We start from the raw sequence: 13,065 nt of genomic DNA, 5'->3' as shown, positions 1-13,065 counted from the left end.
AAATCCTTAGGTCCTTAAACACAAGCAATTAAATTCTAGCAAAGTCTAACAAATTTTATTAATTTGCAAAAGTTGAAAATTAGGGTGTTACAGTTCCCGCTGCTACTCATGGTGCTCCTACCCCTGCTCACAAGTGATTAAAATTTATGCAGATTTTAACGCGAATTTTGCAAAAATTAGGTCTTTTGGTCACGACTGAAATCACTGGTCATTCAAAATATTACACTATTCACTGAAAGATCTAACTTTTTAACTCAAATTTTGGCCGAAATTTCACTTTGTTCATTTCCATGGCGAGTGAAAAAAAAAGCCATAAATGAATTTAAAACACTGCCGCTCTCCAGCCGTCTCCACAGCATGAGTGTCGCCAGCACGGCGTACTGTCGCCATATGCATTATCATGTCTTCCTGCAGTCTAAAATCAGCGTGGACTGACATGCATGATCAAGCGCAAGTAGCTAGTGGAATCTGACCTCTTGAGAAAAGGTCACGTAGCCACCAACCTTAGGAGTACTAAATCATTCTATTGTTTATTGCACCTTGTAATTACTTATTAACTAAAGTCGTTTCCAATAAGCAGGCAAAAGCTGGGTACATCTTCATTTACATTTTTCTATACAGCTCTTAGCAGGAAGTTCTCACCACTTTCCGGCCAACTGCCCCGCTGCTTTGCAGCATGTCATTGGCTCGAGAGAAAGCATTCGCTAGATGGCCCATTCCCCGAGCTAGAGGACGGAGACCTTGACCCGCTCGGCCGCGGACGCCAACCACAGATAGGAAGCTTGCTGGCTTCTTCCACAATATTCAAATGCCCCAATAGGTGGTATAGTATAAACGCATCAATGCAGGTGATGCAACGAAGAGGTGCCTTTTGCTAAAAGTGCTCTCCAGTTTCCATTGACTCCTCGGCTGTTGCATCCTTTCGCCCTGCTCAAGGTATGTTCTTTGATATGTAAAGCTTCCTGGCCTACGGTTAGTAAAGAAGGTGTTCTTCTTGTCAAGTACTACCTGCTAAGCCGTTCTAGTTGTGTTGATCAACGAGGCTATCAATTGACCTTCTAAAGTTTTCTAGTTGTCTCCACTTTTTGCAGTAATTGACGATCTGTTGGTTTTCGGTGATTGTGTGGTAGTCCACTTGTTTTCTGCCAAAGAATTCATTTTCTCGATGCTCAAGTGATGCCGATAAGAGGAGGAACAGAGAGGATGCTTCAATAGGAACTACTCCTTGCGTTTTCATCCTCCTTCTCTGTCTCTGCATCATATCCTTTCAGTTTGGTAAGCTCGAATTCAACAGTTAGTCCATAACGATTCAGATTTCATAATCTTTCCCCTCCTAGTTCATGCCTGATTTGCATGTGTTGATTATGCGCCACTTCATTTTTCTTTCTGTCAGAGAGATGATTGACGAGTGAAGAGATCCCGTGCGGAACCCTGTGGATACTCCTTCCGCCTGCTGATTAGTAGCTGCAAAAGTGTAGCAGCTGCACAATTCATGTGACACAAGGAAGATGAAGCTTTGAGCCAGGAAGTGATGGCTCTCCAGTTTCCAGCTACCCCTCTGCTAATTTGCGTCCTTTAGCTCTGGTTTACTCTGCCTCTGCTCAGGGTATGCCTTTTGCTCTGCTCATGGTTTGCATCATCATTACCATAAGTCTGCTCATGGTGAATCAAACAATCATAGTAGAGGTTTCTTTCCAACTGCCCCGCTGCTTTGCATCATTTAGCTTGACTGGTGCTCGGCACAACGGCAAAAGCTCCATGCTGGTTTCTTAGGAAGCTCGACTGCTTCAGTTGATTTTTCCGGAGTTGAGCCTGTGTGTTTTTATTTTTATGCTGCAAATCATATTTGGGTTTCGTCTTGAGTAGTGTGGTTTTCCCCACGATTGGTGCCGTTGTGCTATGACCGAGAGGGATCCGTAAGCAGCCCAGCCTATAGGAAGCTCGTTAGCTTCTTCCACAATATTCATGTGATGCAAGGAAGAGGAGTCTTTCGCAGCAAGTGCTCTCCAGTTTCCATCTCTGCTCAAGGTATGTTCTTGGCCTCCAGTTGGGTCTAGGGCTTGTTTAGTTGCCCAACTTGGGTGCACCCAAATTACTGTAGTAACCCTGTAGCGTTTCGTTTGTATTTGTGAATTATTGTCCAAATATTGACTAATTAGGCTCAAAAGATTCGTCTCGCAAAGTACAACAAAACTGTGCAATTAGTTTTTGATTTCGTCTACGTTTAGTACTCCATGCATGTACCGCAAGTTTGATGTGATGGGGAATCTTCTTTTTGCATAGTGCCAAAGTTGGGAATTGGGGTTGAACTAAACATGGGCCCTGTTTAGTTCCTCCCAACTTCCAACTTTGACACTATGCAAAAAGAAAATTCCCCATCACATCAAACTTGCAGTACATGCATGGATTACTAAATGTAGACGAAATCAAAAACTAATTGCACAGTTTTGTTGTACTTTGCGAGATGAATCTTTTGAGCCTAATTAGTTAATATTTGGATAATAATTCACAAATACAAACGAAACGCTACAGTGTGCTACAGTGCTACAACAGTGATTTTGGACACCCAAATTCAGGCAACTAAACAAGGCCTAGTCAAGAAGGTGTTCAGATTTCTTCCTTTGTGCCCCTGAGCCCCTCTTAACACTTTTCTCTTCATGCAGAGATAGCAGAAGCTTGATGCTTGATATTGCGCCCATTCCTGATGGACAACAAATTCAAGAAAAAACACAAGTTGCATTGAGACATACAGTACTGATCTCCTTATGCAGCACTCTTATCAGTACCTTACCAGCTGTCTCGTGTTCATCTACCTTTTTCTGCTGGTAATGGCTCTGAAAATTGCTTGAAGTGATAAATTGCCGCGGCCTAGTGCAATTGGTAGCATACTAGCATGAATGCTAAATCCACTTTACTCTGCTATAGTGAGGAAACGCAGAGGAGGATGCGAGGCAATGTGGTTTGGGAGAGAGTACTGTCACTGTAAGAGGTGCATTTCCTTCATTCCTTATCTGCCTATTAATTGGTTAGCACAATGTGTTCCATTAAGATTAATTCATAGTTACGACGTGTCAAGTAGTCTCACAAACTTGCGTTGCAGTTGCAGGCGTGTATCGTTGTCTGTTCAGATTTATTTTATGAGGGATACCAGTGCGAATTCTGTCAAATTTACTGCCTCAAACTGCTGCTTGAAGTGATCCTCTGCGTCTTCTCCAGTCAAGGAAGAATAAGGTCATCTGCATCACTCAACAGATTAGAGAACAGAAGAGGGTGTCGGTGTTGCTGCTCTGGTAGTGCACAAAGGCCTATCGCTGAGTTTTATCCAATTTTCTTTCCCTTTCATGCAGAGTAATCGTGACTCTTTCATGGTGATGATCACAAATTGGCTATCGCTGTTCAGTTCATTGAGGAATATTATTTGAGCAATTCATCTTTGTTCCCCTTCCTTCAGTATTGAGTTGACCTTCAGCAACAAACTGTTGTTGCTGGTGGTGGATGACCTTGCATCCTTGACTTCTATTGTCAGTCAGGCCTGTTGAAAATAGGTCTTTGATTCAGGTAAGGTTTGTGCACTTGAGTGCACTGGAATCTTCTAGCTTATTCCAAGAATCGTTACAAGTTACGTCCATTTTCCATTCGTGGAAATGAAATCCTTCAGCCTCCTATATTCTTTGACTTGCAATGTAACATTACTAGCACTTGAAAGGTCAGGTTTTGTGGAGTAGATTTATGGATGAAAGAAACTAAATGAGTCGATGAACTCTTTCTAAGCTGTTTTTAGTATGAGAGGAGGGTTGGAAATATGTGAGCATGGAAATGTATGACCAGTTAGGTTGCTAGAAAGGAAACATTGCTGGAATATGCAAATCAGTCAGTTTGAGTCATTTGTTGTTTATCTTTCTGTTTAGCTGAGCAGGCACTAGTGCTTAAATCAGAAATAAATGTGCACACAAGACACAATTACACTTGAAAAAATAAGAGTTTACCATACAGATATAACTGCAAATCAAAGCACAAATAGGTAAACTCAGTCAACTACAAGCAGAAGCCTGAGTTCCAGAAGGATAGATCTATTTGAGTTCCAGAAGGATAGATCTATTTGCATAGCAGTCAGTCCTTATTGTTGATGAAGTTATAATTGCACAAAAAACAAAAATAATATCCACAAATGGCTAATGTGAAAGGAAATCAAAGATCCATTACATGGGTTTTAGTCTGGAACATAATGCACAAGGGAGCCTAAAACTCATGGATGGATGCACCTAAGTACACCCAAGATGGTTTTGTCTATCTGCCCACTAGTGCATGGTGTGAATTTTTCCTAGCTGCTTTCATGATTCACATATCCTTTATTCTCTTGTGAGATCCTATGAAGTAGTAGTTTACATAGTATAATGAGTACTCATAGGAGCACGTAGTGCTATATGTCTTTCAAGTGCGTAGAGATTTGAGATACTGCTATAAACTTTATAACTTTCAGGTCCAAGTTCAATCGTTTATGGAATAACACTATGAAAGCTTGTTCAAGGAATCTCACTATCTAGTCCCTCATATTGCTTGCTTTCTTAGCCCTGAAAAGATTTGCTAGTGGTGGGTCTGCTTCAAGGATTCACCTAATGGCAACCATATTATTTTCTTTTGTGGGATCATGCATCGAAAAGCTCCAAGAACTTATTACAGAGGAAGCGATACAGATACTAGGGGTTAAACAAGAGCTTAGTGACCTGCAACAAACAATGACACAAATACAGTGTTTTCTGACAGATGCTGATCGGAGGAGGATTGAAGACTTTGCGGTTAGTAATTGGATTGGTGAGCTGAAGGATGCAATGTATGATGCCGATGATATAATTGACATGGTCAGGTTTAAGGGGAGCAATCTACTAGGAGAAAACTCTTCATCATTAAAAAGAAAATTAATTACATGCTACTTTTCGAATCTCATGACACGTCGTGAGATTGCGGTACAGATTAGAGGCCTCAACAAAAGAATAGAGAGGATTAAAGAGTTAGGTAGAAAATTCAAGTTTGAAACGGAACCTGTTGATAGAATATCAGTATCAAATATGAGAAAAACATCCCACCTGGTAGAACCAAATCTTGTTGGAAAAGAGATCATACATGCTACCAAAAGATTGGCAGAGTTGGTGCTAGAACACAGGGACAAGAAGGCTTACAAGATGGCAATTGTTGGAACAGGAGGAGTTGGAAAAACAACACTAGCTCAGAAATTATATCATGATCAAAGAGTGAAGGGTAACTTTAAGAAGCATGCATGGATTTGCGTTTCCCAACAGTACTGTCTAGTTGCTCTATTGAAAGAAATACTTCGAAATGTTGGAGTGGATAAAGAAAATTGTGAAAGCTTCGGAGAGCTCCAAGCCAAACTTGCAGAAGCCGTTGAAGGAAACAGCTTTTTCCTTGTGTTGGATGACTTGTGGGAGTCTGATGTATGGACCAATTTACTAAGAACTCCACTCAATGCTGCAGCTCAAGTAACAATTGTAATAACAACTCGACATGATACAGTTGCAAAGGCAATTGGAGTGGAACACATGCATCGAGTCGAATTGATGTCAGAGGAAGTAGGATGGGAGCTACTCTGGAAGAGTATGAACATATCTGATGAGAAAGAAGTGCACAATATGCAGGACAAAGGAATGGAAATTGTTCGGAAATGTGGTGGCCTTCCTCTTGCAATTAGGACTATGGCTAGTGTTCTCGCAGTGAAGGAGACAACAGAGAGTGAATGGCAGAAGATTCTAAACAATGATGCTTGGTCCATGAGTAAGCTCCCTGCTGAACTCAGAGGTGCTTTGTACTTGAGTTATGATCAGCTACCACAAAACCTGAAGCAATGTTTTCTTTACTGTGCTTTGTATCCTGAAGATTGGACACTATGTCGTGATGATCTTGTCAGGCTCTGGGTTGCTGAAGGCTTTATTAAAAAGCAAAAGAACCAACTACTGGAAGACACAGCAGAAGAATACTTCCATGAGTTGATCTCAAGGAACCTCCTCCTACCAGATCCTCTGTATGTAGAATCATACAAGTGCAAAATGCATGACCTCTTAAGACAGCTTGCTTTGCATTTATCAAGAGAAGAGTGTTTCTTTGGAGACCCGCAATCGTTGGAGGGCAGGAGTATATCTAAATTGCGACGTGTGTCAGTTGTAACAGGCAATGATATGATCTCTTTACTTACTGTGGACAGGCACCAACTCAAATTGAGAACTTCAATAAATTTCTGTGGCAAGTCACTGGTAGTTGAATCTTCAATTTTCAAGCGATTTCCATATATTCGTGTTTTGGATTTAAGTGGGTCAAGTGTAGAAAATCTTCCAGATTATATTGGAAGTTTGATTCATTTGCGCTTGTTGAATCTTAATGACACCAGCATAACTTGCCTTCCAGAGTCTATTGGTTCTCTCAAAAACATTGAGGTATTGGAATTGAACAAGTGTGACAGTTTGCACAGCCTTCCTTTAGCAATCAGTAGATTATGCAACTTAAGGAGTCTTGGCCTGATAGATTCACCAATAAATAAAGTTCCAAAAGGTATTGGGGGTTTGAAATACCTCAATAATTTAGATGGATTTCCAATTTGTGGTAGGAGTGATTATAGCACTGGAATGCAAGATGGATGGAATCTAGAAGAGTTGGGTCCTCTTTTGCAGTTGAGGCAGCTTCTTATTACAAAACTGGAAGCATCTGTTGTTTGCAGTATAGATTCACTACTAACTAACAAAAAACATCTTAAAATATTATCATTACATTGCACTGAATGTGCAGAGGAAACCATACTCTAAAGAAGTTGTTAGTAATACTGAGAAGGTATTTGATCAGCTAATACCTCCAAATAACCTGGAAGCTCTAGGTTTGGAGCGATTCTGTGGTCGGAGGTTTCCCTTCTGGCTGGGTACTGCTAGACATTTGCCTTCACTGAAATACTTGGACCTCTTAAATTGCAAATCATGTGTGCAACTTCCTCCAATAGGGCACCTCCCCAACTTGAAATTCCTGGGAATCCATGGAGCAACTGCAGTCACCAAGATTGGACCTGAATTTATTGGCTTCGGGGTGGGTAATTTCGGATCTCCAGAGGCAGTTGCTTTCCCCAAGCTTGAAACGTTGATCATCGAGGATGTGCCCAACTGGGAGGAGTGGACCTTTGTTGTTGAAGAAGAAGAAGCAACAGCAGCAGCTAAGGAAGGTGGAGAGGATGGAGCTGCTGCAAAGCAAAAGGGGGAAGCCCCACCTCCAAGGATGCAGCTGCTGCCTCGTTTGAAGGAGTTGCAACTTGTCAACTGTCCCAAGCTGAGAGCTCTCCCACGGCAGATTGGACAGCAGGCCACCAGCTTGAAGGAGCTCCTATTAAGGGATGTGGGCAGTCTAAAGGTGGTGGAGGACCTCCCGTTCCTCTCAGAGGAGTTCTCTATCTGTAGGTGCGAAAGCCTACAGATGGTCTTGAATCTTCCCAAGGTGCGACAGCTGTGGGTAAGTTGCTGTCCAAGTTTAAGGCGTGTGGAGGAGTTGGGCAGTTTGGAGCAGCTGTGGCTGGGCGTGGATATGCAGGGCCTCGCTTCTCAGTGGGTGCCTGGGCTTAAACAACAGCGCCAACAACTCCATGGGGAAGACCTGGATATCTACACATGGCTAGGAGACTGAGGTACGAGAAAAACTGATTGGGCATTAATTTAGTTGCTCCTTAATTTGTATGGTTGTCCATCTAATTAATGTTTTTTTCTCTCTGTGTATTTTGCAGTTTCAACCAAATAATTTGTATGGTTCCCACATCTTGAATTTCTGGATATTGGTGTTCTGTAGGAAGCAGGACTGATGATAAAGTGCAACGATCATGCATGATGAGCTGACGTCGGCGGGTGGGAACACTGAGAGATGAAATCAAGAGCAACTGCATGCAATGCAGCAATGCTTGCTCTAAGGTTGGGCCTATGAGAACTGGGAAGGGTTTGTTCTATGTCTGTTCTTGGTTTCATGCTACTGAAGGATGACTGTGATTAAGAACAAGAGCCATCAAGACTGTGATCAAGAACACCGAGAGAATGGTTCCTCTTTTCTTTGGCCATGGTAAGGCTTGTTTAATGTTGTTCAAGTGTTTGGCTATCCTTATGTGCATTTCTGAATAAAATGTGTGCTACTTGAGTGATGGGTTTGTACTCCTTGTGAGGACCAATGGTGGTCACCCTTGGATGATGAGTGATTGACAACGTTGTGTTGGTTTGATGTTGCTCTTGGCTTGTGATGTGCAGGTGTAGGATGCGACGTGGCGGTCGACGGAGTGCGGTAAAGGTCAAGCCAAAGGTTCATGCCGATGGACCAAGGGCGGTGAAGGATGAACGTGAGTAGGCTTGGACCGATAGACCCGAGGAGTCCGGGCGAAGTCATGGCGGTCCACATGGTGCACAGAATGGCGAGAGGACATGACAGGATGGAGATGGAGTCGGTCGAGTCGAGCGGGAGGCTTGGCGGAGGCCGGACACGCGTCGACATTGAGGAAGTCGCGTAGCGGCCAAGCGAAGATGGACGATTTGGGTGGTTTGGGCCTCAAAACCACCGCGTAGGTAGGTTTCCCGGTTTGGGCCTCAAAACCGGAGGCGAGCCCGGTGCGGCCAGAGCTTCGAGAAGGAGGGCACGTGGCGTCATCGCGAAGATTGCATCGAGGCGAAGCAAAGTCGTGAAGGCGGCGTGTCCGTCCGATGCGCAGATAAAAACTTGGACCAAAATGCCCCTGCGTGGGTAGTTATATTAGTTGTAGCTGTAGGGGTAGTATAGTCTTTCGTCCTGGACTATAAATAGGGATGGGGGCCTGGTTATTTCAGCACCTCTTTGCTTAGCAACTCATTATCTTTTGGCTTAGAGGCTAGTCATGTGCTTAAAGTGAGAGGAGAGAGGGAGATTAGAGAGTGATTACTCTTTTCTCTTGATTTCTTCATCTTTAGTGGGTGGATGAAGGGAGGAGGCTAGTCCTCATCTTGTATAGAAGATGTTCTCGTGATTTAGCTCTGTTTGTTGTCTCAAATCGTGCTAAATCTTTGTTTCCTGAGCGTTTTTCTTTTTCCCTATTTTCGGAGCTATTTTTGGGAATTTTCGTTCATCATGTTTGAGCCCGAATCTCGTGGTTTTGGTTGAAGAGAAATATTGCTACGACCTTAGGGAGCATCTTTGATATGATCCCCTCCAAATCCCATATAGATTTGGCTGGATTTTGAGTTTTTCCCAAATCGTGTTCTTCGCGTATAGGGTTTCGACTTTTCTCCAAATCCACGATGAATACTTGAGCGTTTTGAGATCTTTTTCATGGATCTATTAGCCCTTGGGGTTATGCATCTATGAGATCTTTTTCATGGATCTATTAGCCCTTGGGGTTACGCATCTATGGCTCAAGTTTCGTCTCGATTCGTGGAGTATTGAGGACAGATTTTTGAATTGAAGTTCGAACTGAGTTCTCGGTGCCTTTTGTTTTCTTTCTGTTCTTCAGGTCGAGCAGCAGACGAGAGATTCGTGACGGCGCACGCAAGTCTGCACCAGATCAGCAGGCCAGCAAGTTGCGCAGCAGGCCGGGCAAGCCGCGCCGCAGGCCAGCTCGTTACCTGGGCCGGAACTGATCTGGTGGCCCAAGCTTGATTGTATTGTATGCTAAGAATTGTATATATAGTAATTGTATAATTACTAGTTTCATTCGTTTAAATACTAGTTTGATTTCATTATAAAAAAGTCTCAACTACTAAAGGTTAACAAAAGGGCCGAGTACGTACATGATGCATGAAACTACAGGAGCCATGCAGGCGCCTGCCTACAGGACTTTATTCCCGGTTGCCCAACCGTGACTATAGGGAACCGTTTACTCCCGGTTGGTTTTACCAATCGAGAGTAAAGGGCATATCCCACGCCTGGCGTGGCAGGCCCTTTAGTCCCGATTGGTAAAATCAACCGGGACTAAAGGGTGGATTTACTCCTGGTTGAAAGATCCGGGACTAAACACCCCCCCTTTTTGTCTCGATTGGTTTATCCTAGATGGATTTTTGGGAGATTTGTACCCTACCAACCGGGACTAATACCGAGTTCTCTACTAGTGTCTCCCGAAAATCCATCCGGGATAAACCAATTGAGTCAAAGGGGGGGTCTTTAGTCCCGGGTCCTTCAACCGGGAGTAAATCCACCCTTTAGTCCCGGGAGTAAAATGCTAATGGAGAAGGAGAGGGACATGCTTAGCCGCAGCACTAAGTTGATGGAGCTCGAGGCCGAGGTTGCGAGGATAAAAAAAGAGAACAGTGCTTTGAATGACCTAAAAAGTTCTCTCTCCGAAACTAACACTGAGCTGCAAAAAGAATAAGGATCTGCTTGCGAAGACATGCAGCGACCTCGTTCAGAGGGTAGAGAGTTTGGAGAAGAGCTTAGAGGACAATCTTTGTATTTTGAAGAAACTTCGAAACACTATAGAACAGGATTCAACAACTATCTCGTCCTTGAAGAAAACTTGTGCTGTGAAAGACAAATCTTGAGCACAGTCATTATCATGCCTACCAGCACAAATATTGGTTGAGTCTGTTTTTTCATAAAACAATGGTGAGACTATGAAGGTCATTTTCTTGTAAGAATGTTGAAGAACAAAAAAAAATCAAGAGTCATACACTGAGTTCAATAAAGTGATGGTTACATTTTATTGCAGAAGAGAACATAGTATGCATGATATTTTCTAGTTGTATAGGAAATGATCAAAATTCAGGAATGAAGTATGTGAGGCTTCGCAGTGTGGTTCTATTTTATCTGGTAGTGGTTAGTTGACCGCAACAATCCACTGGTAACGTGTATATGCAATTTGCTTGGTCCAATACCAGCTCCACGAAAGTTCAAACATGTGAATCAAGTGATGGGCCACCTATTCGGGCAATGTCCATATCTGTTGCACTTGTACCCGTTGAATCTCCCCTTTAATGAACGTAGGCCTGGGAGGCATCGGGAGTAATAGTGACACTACAGATTTGCCTTCTCCTTGCTGCAAGAAACATTTGCGCAGCATTTTCTGTTGCACTATTGAAGCTTGTGATCTTAATTTAGCTTGAGTTATTGAAGATGTTTGGAATGCGTAGCTAATTTTGGTATTTGTTCCATCCTATATTTGTGCCTGCTACAAGATCAGTTCCGACAGGATTGAAAAGCCCATGCGAATTTGTGTCGTAACAATAAAACAGGTGCCAGGGAAGAGCGGCATTGCCGGCAGTAGACTATCCATACATAACTACCATTGCAAATCCTAAAAGTTCAAACCCCACTAAAAATCAATCCGAAATTCGTGAGAAGTTGAAACCAAGTTTGAATCCCATTCAAAATCGATAAAAAGTTTATGAGGATTTGAAACTAAATTAAAATCCAACTCAAAGTTTTAGTGGATGAGAGCTCGGTACAAGTTTATGGACCTGGATGAGAGCTTGGGACAAGTTTAATTTGGGACTGTTATGTACATTTCAAGAGTACCAAGACTAGGATGAGAACTCGGGACAAGTATAAGGATTGCTATGTGGATTTTGAGGGTACCGTTATCAGGATGAGAACTCGGAGCAAGTTAAGAACCGCTCGTGAAATTTACTCAAAATATAAACACTACATAGTTTAGAGCCTCCAGCTCAAAGGGTGGGAAAATTGGTTTTATCGTGTCCTTTTTCTACTTATCCTATCACAATTTGACTCATTCCATTGTTTATTTAGATGTTCTAGCGATTGTCATAGATATGATACAAAGACAGAATTGCATTGAATCTTTCTTGCGAAACACAATACAGACACAAACGCTCACATAACGCATGCACACTCAACCTATGAATATGCGCATGCAACCCTACCCATATTAGCATTTTCGACAAATTCTTGAGATTGACGAAGTCAGCACTAGCGTCTCGCTACCACTGAAAGAATAGTGCCCATTAAATCCTTGAATAGCTCTAGGAAAATGCAAGACTCAAATCCTGGTAGGCAGGTTCCATAATATGGAACTTTACCAGCTAAGCTATTATATGCTCATTTTCGCAGAATTGCATTGAATCAATATGCGGTTTCACCGTGGTTTGTTTTTCTTCCGCAGAATAGCCACGACCTACAGTCCTAAATGTGGAAACCAAGTTATTTAGGAGCACAAGTAGAAATGTTTGCCTATAAGAAGGTCTAGAAACTATCAAGTCACTTATGACTTGAACGTTGCAAGAAAGTCACCTCCCGTACCACTATAACATAAAATTCCATTCAAGATGAGGTATAGGCATTTGAGGCATCAGGACTGCTTGAGGCACCTGGTTTTCAACTGGTTTTGCTTCGAAATCGCCACCATGAGCCATGCCAATGCGTGCTGTCTTGATTCCGAGAAATGCTGGAGAATGTTGAGAAATGAAAGCAGCATTGCGTCCATGGGTCCTGTGAATTCAGAATGATATGAGCAACTTGAGCATAGTCATTATTATGCCTACCAGGACACAGAGATTGGTTGAGTCTGTTTTTACACAAAACATTGGTGAAAATGTAGAAGTAATTTTCTTGTAAGAATGTTGAAGAAACAAATCAAGAGTCATACACTGAGTTAACTAAAGTGATGGTTACCTTTTACTTCACAAGGCAATAATACAGCATGCACGATATTTTTTAGTTGTACAGGAAATGTTCGAAATTCAGGGATGATGTATGTGAGGCTTTGCAGTGTGCTTCTATTTTATCTGGTAGTGGTTAGTTGACCACACCAATCCACTCGGAACGCGTATGTGCAGTTTCCTTGGTCCAATACCAGCTCCGCGAAAGTTGAAACATGTGAATCAAGAAATGGCCACCACCTATTGGGGCCGGCAATATCCATATACACATGAAGCTGGATTACATGACTGAAAAACCAACCACTAACAAGCATGTAAGTTTCAAAGGCATATCCTCGATGCCAAGAAGTAGTAGAGAGTACGTATGGTATTGTCTACTTCAAACGATGTCGCTAGTAAGTGAGAAAACTAAGACATGCGTTGTAATTAAAAAAAGAGCTCTGGCAATGAACGTACATGGCAAGTT

General features: G+C 42.5%; 1 pseudogene; it reads left to right on the top strand.

Annotated features, from left to right (window-relative positions):
• The first annotated feature begins 773 nt into the window (after window positions 1-773).
• LOC101781041 lies at window positions 774-8,678 on the top strand (annotated as a pseudogene).
• Window positions 8,679-13,065: the final 4,387 nt, after the last annotated feature.

Source organism: Setaria italica, chromosome VIII (assembly GCF_000263155.2).
Source record: "Setaria italica strain Yugu1 chromosome VIII, Setaria_italica_v2.0, whole genome shotgun sequence".
Taxonomy (NCBI): Eukaryota; Viridiplantae; Streptophyta; class Magnoliopsida; order Poales; family Poaceae; genus Setaria; species Setaria italica.
This window is presented reverse-complemented; position numbering and strand designations above follow the sequence as displayed.